Raw genomic sequence first — 17,576 nt, forward strand, 5'->3', positions numbered from 1 at the left:
AAACACGAGCCAGAGAGGAGCCACAGAATGGGGGACAGTCAGGTGAGGGCAAGTTTGTTGAGACAGCAAGGGCTGGAGAGAGAGGGGAGAACTTGGGACACACGGGGCCGGGGCGGAGTGGCATGGGAGCAAGGGTGTGGTGTCTATGGAGACTGCAAACCTGCAAGTGGGGCCAAACAAATAGGGCCGGCAAGAAAGGGGGGCTGGGGGAGAGCCCCAGAGGAGGGATGGGGCCCCTGTTCCCCAGCTGGATAAAAGCATGGGGAGAAGAGTCCCTACAGGTGGGAAGGAAAAGGTAAGCAGGGAAAAATAAAGACAATCAAGGGGACCCTGGGTGGCACAGTTGGTTAAGCAACTGACTCTTGATCTCAGCTCAGGTTTTGATCTCAGGCAGGGTCATGAGTTCAAGCCCTGTGTTGGGCTCCATGCTGGGCGTGAAGCCTGCTTAAGTTAAAAAAATAAAGGCAATCATGATTATCAGGAAAAAGTAGAAAAGAAAGACGTTCTGGGAAAGCCAAGAAAAACAATGCACTCTGGAAAAGCTGGAGCTCATGAGGAGGAACGTGCGGCTACAGGAGCCCCGTGGAGCCCAGTTATCACACGCGAGACCCGGAGACAGCGCGGCCCCAGCACCAGGCCCCTGACAACCAGGGAGGTGAGACTGCAAGTTCACGGCACAGTTGACACTCATGTGTGCTTTGAAAGAAAGGCTCTGTTTTGGGCTCAGTTGTGTCCTCAATATTTATATGTTGATGTCCTAACCCCCAGGGCCTCAGAATCTAACTATATTTGGAGACAGAAACTTTTCAGAGGTGATTAAGGTAAAACAAAGCCATCTGCTTGGGTCCCAGTCCAATTTGACAGGTGTCCTTGTAAGAGGAGATCAGGACACAGACCCGCACTGGGGGACACCCAGGTGAGGACACAGGGAGAAGAGGGCATTGACAGCCAAGGAGAGAGGCCTCAGGGGAAAACAACCTGGCTACACCTCGATCTCTGACTTCCACCTTCCAGATTTGTGAGAAAATAAATGTCTGTGTTTAAGCCACCCGTCTGTGGTATCTTGTGATCCCAGGGGCCTTCAATAATAATAGGGGCTAATACAGGCTCCAACCAGAAAAGTCACAGCTGAATGGAAGGAGGGGACAAAGCGGAAGAGGGAGGGAGAGAGGGAGGGAGGGAGGGACAGAGGGAGGGAGGAGGAAGGTACAGAGAGGGAGGAGGAGATAGGGAGGAAGGGAGGGAGGGAGTGGGAGAGAGGGAGAGAAAAGGAAGGAGAAAGAAGGAGGGGGAGACAGGGAGGGAGGGAGAAAGAGAGAAGGGAGAGGGGGGGGGAGGGGGAAGAGATAGGGAGATGGAGGGAGAGAAAAAGGAACAGGGAGGGAGGGAGAGAAAGGGAGAGGTAGGGCAGAAGACAGGGCCATGGGATACAGGGAGGGAGAGAGGTGGAGGGAAGGAAGGAGGGAGGGACAGAGGGAGGGAAAGAGAAGGAGAGAATGAATTTACAGAGTGGCACAGAAACCTCCAATCAGGATGAGGCCAGGAAGAAATGAAGGAAAAGACCTGCGGACAAGTTCTTCAAATCTCACCCTTCACATTAAGACTGTTGGACAAAAGGAACAGCCACCGGAACAGGATGGATGAACGGGGACGGGGAGCAGGGTCCCTCACTGTCTCCTGCAGCCCACACCCTGGCCTCTGTCAGGTGTCCCCCTCAAGTGTCTTCTGGCCAGTAGGATGATGACATTTCAAGGGCACGTGATTCAAAACAAAAACAATAAAACCAATTCTCATTTCCTGAAGCACCATGACCTCTAAACGTGGTGCTGAGAGAAGAAAAGACAACTCAAGTCATGTGGGATGCACAGGATGCTGGGGCGACATTATTTTGGTACTCGGTGTCAACCAGCGAATGCCTTTGGATCGAGGGTCATTTTGTTGCAAAAAATGTCCACTTTCCGACACTGCAATTACAGGGCGCTCAACACCCGTAATCTTCCTTCGACGATTCACCATCTTGCAGTACCTGAAGGTCCTCGCCGCAGTCTCTCTACGATAGCTGTGCAGCGACTCCCAGCTGCGGGCTGGGCCATCTCCCGGGCTCCACGGGCCCCCTGGAGCCCCACCAACGTGCTCCTCCTATGGGGAGGTGCTCCCCTGGGAGGAGCGTCCGCAGGCTGGGAGACACGGCAGGGATCTCTGGAGGAAGCGTGTGCCCAGCAAGTGGGGAGCAGAATGTTCTGGGGTTAGCACAGGGAAGGGAGCACTCAGCCAGAGCTGGGGCAGGGGGAGAGCAGAGGCTGCACGGAGGAGGTGAGGTGGAGATGGGCCTGCACGGATGCTGGGGTTCCTTCCGACAGGAGACTGGGCCTTGGGGTGCTAAAGGGGAAGCCAAATTCCTCCCTGGGGCAGCTCACTGAGTCCTCCCAGGGATGCCAAGTGGACTCTGGTTCCAGTGTGTGAGGAGAAAGTGCGGAGCTGAAAGGACACGCAGACCCACTGCAAAGACACTGAGCTGGGTCTCCCTAATATAGTCCCTTAGTCAGGGTGCTCACCACCTTCCAGCCTCCCTGCTGTCCAGGGACCTGAGCAGGTGGGGAGGGAGCAGGAGAGAGGACGGGGGAGAGGAGTGGAAGATATGGGAGTGGAGGGGGGGGCAGGGGAGCAGAGGGGAGGATGGGGGAGCAAATGGGGAGGATGAGGGAGTAGAGGGGAGGATGGGGGAGCATAGGAGAGAATGAGGGAACAGTGGGGAGGATGGGGGAAGCAGAGGGGAGGATGGGGAGCCTAAGGGAAGACCAAGGAGGAGAAGGGAGGAGAGGGGAGCAGAGGGAAGAACGGAGAGCAGAGGCAAGGCTACCCTAGGGCCTGAACAGCAGAGGGCAACAGCTGGCAATGAGCGGGGAGGGGATAAACACAGCAGTGGCTTAGATGAATGCTCTGCACAGGAGGAGAAAGAGTGTTTGAAGTTGGGGAAATGATGAGTCAAGTTTCCATTTTCACTGAAGCCCGATGGGGATTAAGTCGGGAAGTCTGAGTGGGCATCATGTGGTACAGGGGGACCTAACTGGTGGGGAGACCGGGTCTTGGGTTCCTGTGCTGATTCCCAAGCAGGAGGAGCTGGCTCCTGTCCTCCAGCTGTGACCTCCACCCTCGCCCTGAGTGGGAGCTGCTGGGTCCTGGGGGAGCTGCCTGGGAGCACGGAGAAGCCCCTCAGAGCGCCCTCCAGAGCGCTGGTGGTAAGGGGAGTGCAACGTCCCCCACCGCCTTCGGGCTCCAGAGCACCTCTCCTTCAAGGCAGTGGAGGCCCAGGCTGAGAACACTGGGTCGTGGGACAGCAATTTGGTGAGTTCCATTTTGCTAATTCCCTGGTTTTCTGTTATGAACTTAAAATACTCGTTCTTCTGTAGACATAATCTCAGCACTGCTGCTACTCCACCTTGCCCTGAAATCCCGGCAGGAGTGTGTGTAAAGAGTCGGCTAAGAAACGAAGCAGGCGTTACATGGAGTCAGCTACTTCCGATGACGGTGGCCTTACAGACAGAGAATATGTGTGCTGGAAAGTTCCACTGGAATGGACTAGGAGCTATTTCTCATTTCTTTGCCACTGATGGGACAACGACTTACCACTCCGACCTTGGAATTTAGGATTTTGGAATTTTGTCTGGTGCAGGATTTTAAATCTCTTGCAGAATTCGATTTAAATGGCAAAGAAATGCCAATGTTATCCAGCTCAATCAACGTCAGTGAGATCTTTGTTTACAGGTGAGTGCGTTCGCTGCGCCTACTTTTCCCAACCCTGCTTAATGAGGTGATTCTACAAATTAAAAAAAAAAACAAAAAAAAACAAAAAAAACCCTTAGAATATTCTGGGGAAAAAACTTCAGTTTAAACTCACAGCACAAATGCTAAGCTTTAGCTTGGGCTTTGGGAACTCTTTGGCTCAAGGCCCAGCTCCTGGTCCCTTGTGGCCTGACCGGGGCCTGAAGCCCACGGAGTGTGGGATGGGGTAGTGGCCACACCGCAAGCCAACGATGTCTGACATCTGCACCAGCATGGAGACATGGAAGGGCGTCCCTCCTGAGGCAAACACCACCCTCATCTTCATCTAAGCGGTCCTTTCTTGTCCCTGTAGGCATTCCCAAACCCCCATTCTTTCCCCAGACTTTCTTCAGATTACCCTGTTAGGAGTTCAACACATGGCACATGTGTAAGGTTCGCAAGAAATAGGTTTTAAAGGTTTTGTTTATCCAACCTGAGTGATACGTTCTAGAATATTCTGAACTATTCTCTAAAATGCAATCTACCCATAAATACTGTGACTTACTGAATCTGAAGAAGAGCAGAAAGTTGCGAAATCAAGGAGCTGAAAGGAGATTAAGGACAAGAAAACTGGGTACACAGCAGCAGTACTCCATGGGGCCATGTAGACCAGATCCCATGAGAAGGCAGGATGATGCGGACTGGCCAATAAATGGACGATGGAGAGAGTCATACTTCTGAAAGAAAGGTGACTGCAGGAGAAGTCTCCCTTCTTGTCGCTCTCTCAAGCCATGCCTGACTCCTCAGACCAGTTACCATCACTGCATCCTTCCTTGTAAGAGCAAACACACTACAAAATAACAGTCTTCCCGGTAGATTTAAGAGCCGGAAACCTCAGAAGCATTTCCCTGCTGCAGAGATCTTCACATTTCCCTGAACCCTCTGGGGCAACTTAATTTCACAGCACAGAGTGGAAGTTTCCATTGAACCTATGGGGGCGGGCCCACGGGGATTTGGGATGAGGCCCATTCTGTCCTGAGTGCACGCTAAGGGAAGGCAGTCCTTTCTTCCTCAGGTCCTGTTGTCAGCTGCTTCTGCCCAGCCCTTCACAGAGGACCACCTTCTCCCGAATTAGTGGTCTCTCAAACTTGGATCTTTGACAACTCCTTCGTGATGGGGCTACAGAAACGAGACTATACGGAGGGAGGAAGAAGTGCCCTGGAATTCTGAGTCCCTAGTTCCTACTTGAGAAGTGGTGGTCTGGTTCAATCACGTTACCAGTGAGAGCTCTGGAAAACAGGCACTTGCCTGGCCCCTCCTGGTTGCCGGCCCATCGTCCTCTTCATGCCGGAATCCTTCCCTGTCTTGGACTTCCAGAAAGCCGTGCCCGTGGAAGTGCTCTGGAAATGGTAAAGCTGCCAACAATGCTCTGGGATGGGGTCTGTCTTGTGCCCGCTGGCCCGCCCCAGACACCGCCCTGGGCCAGCCCCTGCTGGCAGAACCCTCACGCTTTTCTCCCGCACTCACGTCTCTCAGAGCCATCTCCATCCTTGGTACACCTCCTCCCACACCCGGGTGTGTGCGCCTTTCCTGGCTGGATGCTGTCCAAGACGCAGTTCTGAAGTGGCACCCTCTGTCCCTTTTGCCACAGGCCTTAAAGGTTCAACAGTGTCGCCTGCTCTCGTGCAGTTTACAGCCCATCGAGGGCAAAACCATCCAGTGCTGAGTAACAGCTGGCACACAGCCTGCTGGGCTGTCCTTCCAGCGAAGTCTGGAGAGCCCTATGGCTTCTCTGAATGGGAGGCCAGCAAGCCTCTGAGACTCACGGGTGTGTGGTTGGGGCCAAGGGGCGGACTGAGGTCCTTCCACATTTTTCTTAGGATCAGGCAACTGATGTGATCTCAACCAAAAGAGTCGATGATGGGAGAGAAAGAGAAATATACGGAAATGTGAAAGATCAGTCTGGGCAACGGTGGGTAGAAGTGTTTCTGTTTGCCGGCTATGATGGAGAACACGGTCCATACCGAGAGGCAGTTATGGCCACACCCACCGAAGCCCATCTGCCGATTTAGATATTACAGACTCTGTTTTCACGTACAAGAGAACACCCCTTCTTAGACCGACGTGCGCAGCAGGCTGAGAAACACGGGGCGGGGGAAGAACACTCATGCCTCTAATGACCTCAGAGGCTGGGTTTCAGATCCCAGTGTGGCTCAACTACAGGAAAATCATCAAGAGTACAACGGAAACAGCGCATAAACCCTGTTTATGAGCTGTGTGCATCCCCTCTCCTCGCAAGAATGTTGCTCCTACCCACTGGAGTCTTAGGGGTCACAAGGATCCTGGAGACATCCGGGTGCTCTCCTACCCAATGCCGGAAGACTTACCCTGGTTTTAACACTCAGGGCCCTAGCTGGGTAGTGAGAATGTGAGGCAGACACGGGTGTTCACTGTTGATTGGCTTCTGACCGTCACAACGTCACATATTTGCTCCCGGATGTTTCTGAGGAAATTCAAATCCGGTGGGTTGAACGTTTCACCTAGATTTCCCTTGAACTCCACTAAAAGCAAGGCCTTTCCTGAAGGTGTTTGAGAAAGGCAAAGGATGCCTGACCACAGTGCAATTCTCTGTGCACGGTACAGAGGCGATCCAGCTGACCTGTGGCCTTTTACACAATTTTAAATTTTATTTCTGAGTCGGGTCTTCATCTTGAGACAAAATGGTAACCCAAGTGTTCCAGTGTCTATCATATTCCATAATGAAGAGAGCATCTCAATATTTAACGGCTAACGAAAACATTTGGTGTGCACTGAGATGTGATGAAATAAATGTATTAAATAACGTTCTTGTGTGTAACTTTGTAATTTAGCAGCAGCCAAGAAAATTAAGCTGATATAAAAATACTGATAACAAATAGAATTCTTAAGAGAGCAAAGTCATAAAGGTGAACGACAACCCTCAGATCTGTGGCAATAAACGGTCACGGTTATGATCAGAAATCAGCTCCTCACGGAGCCCGATGACTCAAGGATGGAAAGCCAACAGATGCCAGGACAAGAGCCCACAGTGAGCCCACAGTGTCAGGCTATCCTGAGATTTTGGGGAATATTTGTAAGATCATGGGCAAGGGTGAAACAATTTGAGCCACCCGGATGTCAATATTGCCCTGAAATGCCAACAGTTACGTAAGCAGATCCCTGCGTGTAATAGATTTGAATGTGAGTCTAATTCTGGGTCTTTGGTGAGACTTCTCTTGCATGTTTATTTCACTACATATTCAACTTCTGCGGAAGAAGGACCAGCTACTGATCACCTCCTCCGTGGGCGGCGCTTGTGTACGTCATTTCCTTTGGGCGTCACAATTCACCTGTGAAACGAGGTGACACTTCTTATCTTCAGGTGGGGCACCTGAGGCTTGAGGAGGGGGCTACCTGCCCAGCAGCGAAACAGGCTGGAGAGACGGACAGTATGGGAGCCCTGCGTTTGCCTCGCTGTCCATGACTTTACCCCCACTCCACCCAACAGGGTGATGGTAGAACTGACATATACGCTGAACTCCTCAACCTCATCCCCAGTGTTCTGTACAGAAGCTGCATGATAAGCTTCCAGAGCTTTCCCAAGACAGCCATGGACACTGAGAGCCACGTGCTCTCTGGAGTTCTTAACCTGGGGCCATGCACGCATCCCCAACGGTATAAGGGTACATAAACTTGGATGGGAAAAATGACTTTGTTTTCACTACCTCCTAACTGCAGTCCAGCATTTCATTTAATTATGATAGAAGGCAACAAACCACAGCAGTGTTAGCAATGCCTTGACGTTGTCACCAACAGAAAACCAGATTTTTTTTTGACAAAATCACATTACAGTTGGTGTAGATATCTTGAAATGACATTACTACGTCCAATTAGAGGAGTTGTCAGACCTGTCCCTAGATCTCAATATTAAATATGTTAATAAAGATGTGCTTCTTAATATCCTGTTTTAGTCTAACACTTTAAAACTGTGATAAATGTATTTCAGTATAATTGATTTCCTTTGAAAGTCTGTGAATTTTATTTTGGTGCATTAAAAAAATTATTCCGAGGGGGGGGTCCACAGGCCTCCCCAGATGCCAAGGGGGCATACAGTCCTCTAGGTGGCCTCGTCAGAGTCAGAGGTGGCAGGAAGGGGCTCGGAGGTCTCTGGTTCCTCTTAGACGCATCTGGGAGAATAGTTAACAAGACACCTTTATCTCTCCTGATCAAGAGAAGGCAGAGGCCAGGGTTCCTCCTTCAGCAAAATTACTTTAAAAAATCATCCTGGGGTGCCTGGGTGGCACAGCGGTTAAGCGTCTGCCTTCGGCTCAGGGCTTGATCCGGGCGTTATGGGATCGAGCCCCACATCAGGCTCCTCTGCTATGAGCCTGCTTCTTCCTCTCCCACTCCCCTTGCTTGTGTTCCCTCTCTCTCTGGCTGTCTCTATCCTGTCGAATAAATAAATAAAATCTTTTAAAATAAATAAATAAATAAATAAATAAATAAATAAATAATCACCCTAATTCAATCCAGCAGAGTTCAAACTCGCTTTTTATTAGATCTATTTTATTTAGGAATGATAATAATTTCCTTTAAGCTTTATATACCCTCACTGGTGGATCCTGCAGTTAGAGAAACCGTCTCCCATGAGCCAAGATGATGATGTTTCACAATATACTTTGTACAAGTGATCAAGGAATAAAGGAGCAGATCTTTGAGGGGTGGGGTGGCCCTCAGAGGTGGCCCCAGAGTGGCCCTCCTCTGTGCTAATTCAGGCTGGTGGAGGGCACTTCCCCAGGACCCTAACCCAGTGGGCTCTGCTCTCCCCAGGCGGGACTGCAGGGGCTCCCAGCCCAGAGGAGTGTTCTCTGCCTGTGAATGCACTGCCACAGAGAAGCCTCCGTGCACAAAGGGAGATGAAAGCAATTATTATTTGAGTACTTTTAAAAGTTACATTTTAAAGGCTTATAATATGCAACTAGTTACAAAGAATTTAAGCTTGTAACAAATTCAATTCCAAGTTTCCTCCATAATATTTCTACTTTTCCCTGGCTGGGAAGCAGAGTGAAGTAGGGTATGTCATTATCCTGAAAGACCTCAATACAGATTAATCCTTGCAGAAATTACTATTTATTTGGTACCATTACATCCAATTTCTTTTTTTTTTTTAAGATTTTATTTATTTGACGGAGAAAGAGACAGCCAGTGAGAGAGGGAACACAAGCAGGGGGAGTGGGAGAGGAAGAAGCAGGCTCCCAGCGGAGGAGCCCGATGTGGGGCTCGATCCCAGAACTCCGGGATCACACCCTGAGCCGAAGGCAGACGCCCAACGACTGAGCCACCCAGGCGCCCCCATTACATCCAGTTTCTGACTGGTGTCTCCTGGGAAGCAAAACGGGCATCCAGCCTGACACTCAAAATTCACCCCAATTCATGTGTCAGCAAAACAAAAATAACTGTTTTCATAATTATGTGTACAACGCGTCCAAATTTATAAAATAGTAATAGCTGCTTTTTATCATAACCAATATATAATCAATTCTATAACTCCATATTCTGATTTTTGGAAATGTCTGCTTTTCAAGATCAAAAAACAGGAAGCACCATCTTAACATTTTTTCTGGAAATTCTTCCTCCCATTCCCAAGTGAGCTGAGTACATCTCAACTTAAAGTGTACACTAATCCATTCTAACATAGTATTTCCCTACCTCTCTCATCAAAGAACTTTCAAAAAAAAAAAAAAAAACAAAGCCAAAAAACTCAGGACTGCCTGCCAAATATTGATAGAGAATTAGTATTTATCTTACAGAAATTATTTTTACAGTAGTAATTTCTTCAATCTGAATTGTTTCACCAATGTAGCAATTATATTCAAAAAGCATTTCTTTCTCGAGGTTTTCAGAAATTTTAAAGTGCCTCTCCCTTTCGTGGAGAGAAGAAATAAAGCAACAATAATTATCTTTCTCCTACGGTTCTGAAAGATGTAAAACATTCTTCTAGTTCACACAATGTGTACAATGAGCTTATTTGGACCAATAGGTAATTCAGTAGATTCAATGCGCACATTATCCCTTCCCTCGGGGATCAGTTCTGAGTATTGTAGCAAAACCTAGCACAGCATCCCTGCAAAGCGTCTCTAAGGTGCATAGGGACCTATGAGGAACAAGCCGACTGCATGGGCTTCGTGGCTGGGTGGCTTCCCCGTTGCCAACGCAGCAGCTCCTGACACCTGGTGGGGGCTCTGGACGGCCTGATGACGACTTAGCTCTGCCCTTCACTAGCCATCTGCCCGGGGCACAGATGCGCCCTCAGTGAGCTTGTTTGCGCCTCTGTGAAATGGGAATAACAATAGCACTCGACTCACAGGCTGTTGCAAGGATCAAATCGAATGGCGCACACCAAGCACTTCGCACAGCAGCCTGTCCATAGTAGGTACCCAGTCCACAGTCACAATCTTCTGCAACCAGAGACAAGGGAAGGGAGTGGGGCGTCTGCTCAGATCAGCAAGCTGCATGACCAACAACTTACTAGGAATGACACGATGTGTCGGGCGTTGTGCAACGGGAGGGGCAATACAGTTGTCATAGGTAAATGCAGTCTAGCAGGGTAAGGGCAGAAAGGAGTGTCTTCCGGAAAATGTGAGGTCGTGCAGAAAAGGGCGTTTCGCAGGAGCTGCAGCACCCAGGATGCCTGGGCCTCACCGGGTGAGTGTGGGGGAGGGGGCCGGCCTGTGAGCGAAGGGCTTGGAGCGGCTGGTGCAGGACGGACCTCCGGGGGTGTCACAGCAGGTGGGGAGGGCCACCATGCATGGGCCACACTCAGGGGCTTGTGGGGTATTCCATGAGGGTCATAATGAAGGATTCGAGAGAGCCAGGAGGAGCCAGAAGGGCGGCAGCAGGGGGAACAGAAGGGGACAGAGAGTCGGGATGGGGCTCTGCAGGAGGCCAAGCAGGAGACCACAAACATCTAATGAGGCAGGAGAGCAGGTCGAGAAGGAAAGCAGGTGGGAAAACATGAAAGGAAGAGCCCCCATTTATTCTGCTCCCTGCCCCATGCCCAGGCTTGCTGGGTGGGGAAGGGGCATGTCCGGTGACCTCTCTCGGCTCCCACAGCCATGCCTGGCCTTCCACTTCCAATCCTTTGCCATCTGGTGGATCCTAAATCGGCTTCCTCCCCAGTGTTCTCAATCTCGGGTCCTGGGTCCTCCTACACCACTGACTCCCCCTTGCCTCACCAAAGTGGGGGGCAGGGAGCCGGCCAGGAGGAGGGCAGGGATGACACACGGGATGGCAGAGGGTCACCGAGGGAACGCCATGGGCACCGTGGCTGCGGGGGGCCACAGCATGGTAGGCCCTCAGCAGTTGGGTGCCGAAGGAAGGAATGAATGGACAATGAATGAATGAAGGTGATGAGGCAGAATTAGAGAACAATTAACCCTTATTGTAGTTTGCTGACTCGCTGGGTAGGAAAGCGCGGAGGTTCCTGGAAACACTTCTGCCGTTACAAAGACTCCTTTGTGTGTTTTGGGAATGTCTGATCTTCCCGTTTCTTGGCAATGAAGGAACATTCAGAAACACAGGCTAGCCCCGAATGCTGGGGTCCCACCCACCTGTAAGGAGAATGCTCCCTCTGCGAACATCACGCAGAAGGTTTGAAGACCCTGCTGACCCCGGGACCTCACCTTTCCCAAGTCCGCAGCACACACATGGGCCACTGCCAGGGGTCGGGTCCACGGGTACTCAACAGATGGGCGCCTATCCACGCAGGTCTGACTGGAGCGACCCCGGCACCCTGAAGACAATATGAATGGGTTTCTCATTGTCCCTACCGGATACTTCTCTGTGGCAGGCACTTTATGTGTGTCTTAGGCACCACTCTGTGCCCCGTAAATGTGTAGTAAAGAGTAGTCAGTAGCACTCAATACCTGTGCCATAGGAACTGGTTCGTTCCTACTAGTTATCTCTGGGTATCCGAGCTCTCGAGCCCTCACAGCTGTGTCTAACGGGTCAGTGAACTCTCTTGAGCACGTTCCCTTCTCCAGGCCCCACGCTCCCCCACGGTCCAGGGAGGAAGGACTTCGTTTTATGATGGCCTCCTCTACAAAAGGAGGGCTTCCAGGGGGCTCCGCCAGGGTTGACCCAGAACAGCCAGTCCACTAAGGCGGGAGGAGGGAAGGTGAAAAGTCGATTACCTCCACCACCGTGTGAAGTTCCTGTTGTGGCTGCTGGTGGGGAAATGTACGTGGAAAGGGGACAAGTCCTGGTCCACGGTGGCTTGTTCAACTCCGGCCACACATTAGACTCACACAGGAGTGTTTCCAAGCCTCTACCAGGGCCTGATCCTAGACCCATGAAGTCTGACTCTCTGAGCGTTGGGCCCCAGCATTGGAATAATTTCAACCCTTCCAGGGTGTCTAATTTACTGGGGGGCTGAGAACCACTGGCAGAGAGGAAAGAACTTACACCTGCTACCTTCCGTCCTTCTCACTTCCCCGTTACCTTATTAACCCAGCAAAGATCTCACTTTCACCAGATCTGAAATACAGCTCCAAGAACCCACTGTTAGTGGCTGCTTGAAAACAAAACAACAAAACAAACATGAAAGCCATTTTGCTGGTTTCTTCGCTGTCCCCAAAGTGGTACTGCTGGGTCTGCCTTCCTTGTGAACATGGATTCATACACGCCTCTTCCCAGGGAAGAAAAAGGGCAGAACTCTCGGCTTTCAAACGAACTTTGAATTATTGTTATTTACTGGCATTTTCCATTAACAAACAACCCCCCCCCAAAAAACTATGCTGTCCTTTAACAAGAGAAACAAATCTCTCACATCCCTTCATCTGAATCAGAAAAATAACCAGAAACGCATTGACATTCTTGTCTCGTAAATTCAGATTCTCAAAAGTCCACAACTCAGGGTAAAGTGAATCGCTGCTATTATTAACCTTACCATCAGCCACCGGCTGTGCGCACTCGCCAGGGAGCGAGCTGTGGGAGCCCGCCAACTTGGCATGGGACTATTTTTAGGAATCAGAGTCCTGTCTGTGTCCTCCTGCCCGTCCTACTTGCTATCAGAACAAGCTATTTTTTCTTCAAACAGTCAAGCACATGGCCACCTCAAGCTGCAGAGTCATCCTGGGTGGGCAATTATCTCTGTCACCTACACTTGGCGCAGGACAAAATGACAGAGTGACTCATAAGAACTCCCCGCCAATGCGTCCTCCTCGGTGAACCCACGGTTTTACCCACCCCCTGGTCATCACTGTTGACGCTCTACACCCCCCTCCCCCACCGCTTCCCCCTACAGGGCTGCCAGCTCCGTTCCACGTTGGCCCTCCTGCGCCCTCCTCAGTGTGGTCCTGTGTTCACAGGAACTGGCTTCACTCACATTACTTTGCAAACCTGCAAAAGCCTCTAGAGACGTGAGGTTGAATTAGTTACAAAATCCCTGTTTGGGCTTGTTCTGGGCTATAGTGTGGCCCCACACAATTCCTGTGTTGCGTCCTCGTCCCCTGTGCATTGGAATGTGACTGTATTTGGAGACAGGGTCTTTACAGAGGTAATCAATTTAAGCTGATGTCGTTAGGGTGGGCCCTCATCCAAGACGACTGGTGTCCTTATGAAATTAGGACACAGATGCGCACAGAGGGGGGACAAGCCTGTGAAGACACAGGAAAAAGACAGCCGTCTCTCAGCTACAGAGTGTGGCCTGGGGACGGGTTCTCCCTCACAGCCTCGCAGGAGCCCCGCCCTGCTGACACCTGATTTCAGACGTCTGCCTTCCAGAACTGAAACGGCGGGTTTCTGGTGTTTAAACCGCCCAGCAGCCCCAGTGGACGAATACAGGGCTTCAAAACGTGTGTCAGTTATGACAGCTTGGAAGCCAATACACTTTGGGACCCGAAAGGCTGGTCATCTTCATCCCCTTTTCTGATCCGACCCGGAGATACTACAGTCATAAACAAAACGCTGTTCCCAGGCCTGGTACTTTGCAAGAAGTTCTGAAGGAGGCGGCATTTGTGTGTGTGCACGTGTGCGTGCACACAGTTGTCAGCGACACTCGTGTGCAGAGCGTCTGAAGTCCTAGGGTCGAGCTCAAGAGATGCACCGTATCATCAAACGGCTGATTTGCAGAGCCCGTTACTTTTCTACCACATTCTGACACCTGCCAGCTTCCTTTATCCAAAGATCCCAGAGACTAACTCCGGGAGGCAGACACAACTGTCCTGGAATCGCTCACCAGTCTGGAGTTCAAACACTAAGATCTGAAGGTGTTTCAGTCCTGCTGTTCTCATTCTTCTGCTGATGCCCGACTGGGTATCTGCTCTCTGCAGACACACACGGTTATCACGCGGGTCACAGTGAGCAGACCACTGCTCGGAGACAGCCAGCAGCTTAGGCGGCCCCTGCGCTGACTCTGCCCTTCCTGACCGGTGGCATGACTGTGGCTCCGTTTCCAGAGCCTTGCCACTCATTGCTCGAATTAGAACAAGACATATTGATTTCACCTGACTGTGCAGAGCTACAGTTCCCTCACCTGTACAGAGACCATCGGAAGGGGGGCACCGAGCAAGGTGAAGCAGTGCTTGCGTGGCTAGCCTGGGACTCGGCACGGAGCACGCCGCAGCGAGCAGCGGCAACGTCTGCCTGCTGGCCTGCGTCGTGTGGTTGGCTCTGAGAAAACAGAGGAGGAGTGAGGAACAGTCTTTCCAGTGCCATCTGGTTCCCTGCCCCTGGCAATGTCTCACTAACTGAAAAGGGGACACTCAGGACGTACAGTGATGTGAAAACAGAACTCTGAGTTAGAGAACCCCTCAAACGGCTTTTGGGGACCCTTCTGCTCCAACAACTGCAAGTAAAGGGTCTCTGTGCAGTCATTCCATGATCCCAGGCTCCAAACCCGGTGTATAAGCCAGTGAACCCTGCAGCACTTACCGGGCCTCCAAGCTTCTAGAGCCTGTTCTCTACAAACGGAGTCCGTGCGTGGGCCCACCTAGTAGGTGCAAACACTGTACTCACGCTGCAACTGACCGAACTTTCCAGACCAACATCTTACCGCTTCTGAATGTCGAAAATCCTACCCTAGAGTTATGGATCTTCTTCTTTTGGTTTGGTAAATGATAAGGGATATAAATAATAGTCTAAAGTTTTAACATTTTCACCAGTTCATTTTAAAAGTACGGGAATTTTTCATTCAATTGCAGGAAACCAAAAGAATTACCAAAAATATCTCCATGTGGTCGAAAGAAGGATCAGTAACAGACAATAAACAGGCAAAGCAGGTGCACCACTAGGTCCACACCGAATGCATCCTACAGCCATGCCCATGAATTTCACTTAAAACAACCACAACCCATAAAGCAGGACAGAGAGATGAGTAACGTGGGCTGAACAGGTAAAGTTCTCACGGAATGACTGAATTTATCATAGCACGTGATAACCCCAAACCTTTTATTCTGTGCACAAAGCTGTTAAGGAAATCTTTTGTTAGTATTACCCATGAAACCTTTAAAAGTATTTCACGATTTTTCTGAAGGCACAGAAACAAAATCAATTTAGTATTTCCGCAATTCAGAAAGTTAAGCTGAGCAGTTATGCAAGAGGAAAACAAGCCTTTCTTAACTTTGTCGCTTAAGAAAAATGAATCCTAAAAAAGAAATGCTAACAGATGGAGGAACTGAACTAGGAGAGAATGATTCTTTCTTTTAAACTAATTATTGGTTTGGTAGCAGTCCCGGTTCTCTTTGAATACCTAATCAGGTACTTTGATTCCTTTCCCAAAGCCTATTACCTTTAACTACGGAAATAATTTGGTAACTACAGCGCGTGCACTGAACAATCCGTAGGCCGGGATTTCTTAAAAGGAAATGCTCAGGTCCCTGAAACACTATTAGAGTCCTTTTGCGCACAGAATCTTGAAGCGTTATGACTTCATTTCTCTTATTCTCACGTTGCGTTCTGAGGAGGTTACGTGTATCCCACACCAGTGTCTTTTGGGTGTTGAAGTCAGTGCAGACTGAACTGGTGTTTTCATAAGTTGCTATTCTTGCCTTCAGTTCAGATCTTTTATACACTAGAATTCAGAACAGTTGATAATACAATATGCTTGGTGGAGGCCCCTGAGAGTTCGATTAAGTGAGATTTTGAAAATAATAAATAAAAATGTTGATAATTACTTTCAACGCCGAAGTCTCTAACTTGCAAACTGTGCAAGACTCTCAATTTCAATTATTCAGGAAGGACTATAGACCCAACGACCTGCTTATTTTAAGAGAAGTGCACAGGCATGCATGCAACTGTTATGCCCAGTGTTAATTTAAACATGGAAACCATTTAATTTACAAAGATGTATCTCTTTTTAAGAAAGTTCCTCATTTCCCATTTGAAATCTTTATTTTCCTATGTCTTTCAAAATGCAGGCTGTGATCCAAGGGACCTCTAGGATATCTTCCAAACCTAAGATGTCATAATTCTGTGGCTCTATAAGGCAAAACGACATTCCTCTTCCCCTGGTCCCCAAAGTCATCTCACTGTGGAGAATGAAGGACGGGAAGAGACTGTTCCAGAGAGTTCTGATTAGCAATGATTTAAGAAACAGATAACAAAGGCATTTTGCAGAATAGTCTTCCACTTCATTTGTATAAATCCTGTTCAAAAAAATGAACTGAAGTGCCCCCACCCATCCCTGCGACTCGTATTAAAGTTCAGGCACCTTACATCAGAGCCAGCATTGAACGGAAAGAATTCGGAATGAACCTCTCATGTTAAAGCATTAAAGCTCTCTCAGTTAAAGATGTCTTTCCAGAGCTGTCAGAGCCATCCTCTCCCTAACTCAAGAAGTAAGTGGAACCTGAATCCCAGAAAAGATAGACTGGCAGGATGATTACGTGGCAACAACAGACTCTGGTCAAGAATGAAGTCCTCCTCCATAGGAGTTAGGATCCTATTTGAGAGGAATCCCAGGGGCTCCACCTCCAGTGAACTCGGCAGAACAAGCGTGATTTGATCAGTGTGAAAGACCCTGCAGTAAAAGCGACAGAGGCAGGTGACAGGGAACTGATAGCTTCCGATAACGCTGGCCGCAGAATGATCAAATCGAGAGGTTATTCAGGGTCTTCTCAACAAAACAACGGTTCTCCATAAATCTACAAATGCCCATATCAAAATATGATTTTATTAACTGTTTACTATTGATTCAAGAAAACATCACCCAACTCGAGCAGGATCAAGAGCACACAGTGTGGAAAGACAAAACCATCATGCCCCTGTCTGCAGCCAGGTGGGAACACATTTCAGAAGATCCATTCATTCTTTGCTCTCAGGTTCCCTGGGTTTCTTTTGGTAAAGCTGCCATCTGGTGCAGTAGGCACCCCCCCCCCCCCCCCCCCCCCATTTCACCACTAGTTAAAAATCTTTAGCCCTGATAGAGGATTGAACTCCTGGAGGCATGAGGAAACCCAGGGAAGAAACAGATCTGAGAGAGACCAGGACCAGAGGTGATGGTTCTGGAAGGGGGGCAGGTGGCATTTCCTTGACAGAGTCTGGCCTTGTCACTTAAGGAACCACTCAAACCACACCTCTGCTTCTCCAGTGAAATTTCTCGAGCACAATTTTCACCTTTGCCCTAGATGCTACTGAGAAAGAGCTAGCGGAGCAGAGGGCAGATTCTCCAGCAGGCCGGGACTCCGCACAGCACCCCGGGCCTCCGCACAGCACCCCACCTGAACAGCACCTACAGGAGATGTTGGGGAGGAGACGTGTGTGTGTGTGTGTGTGTGTGTGTGTGTGTGTGTGTGTGT

The 17,576-nt window shown here is 49.7% G+C and overlaps 1 protein-coding gene across 1 annotated transcript in view; it reads right to left on the reverse strand.

Annotated features, from left to right (window-relative positions):
* The window catches only part of UBE2QL1 (ubiquitin conjugating enzyme E2 Q family like 1), a 37,795-nt gene that overhangs the window by 18,816 nt on the left and 1,403 nt on the right, over positions 1-17,576 (reverse strand). The gene's annotated exons all lie outside the window — the stretch shown is intronic.

The sequence above is a fragment of the Ursus maritimus genome, unplaced genomic scaffold, assembly GCF_017311325.1.
Source record: "Ursus maritimus isolate PB19 unplaced genomic scaffold, ASM1731132v1 scaffold_15, whole genome shotgun sequence".
NCBI classification, from domain to species: Eukaryota; Metazoa; Chordata; class Mammalia; order Carnivora; family Ursidae; genus Ursus; species Ursus maritimus.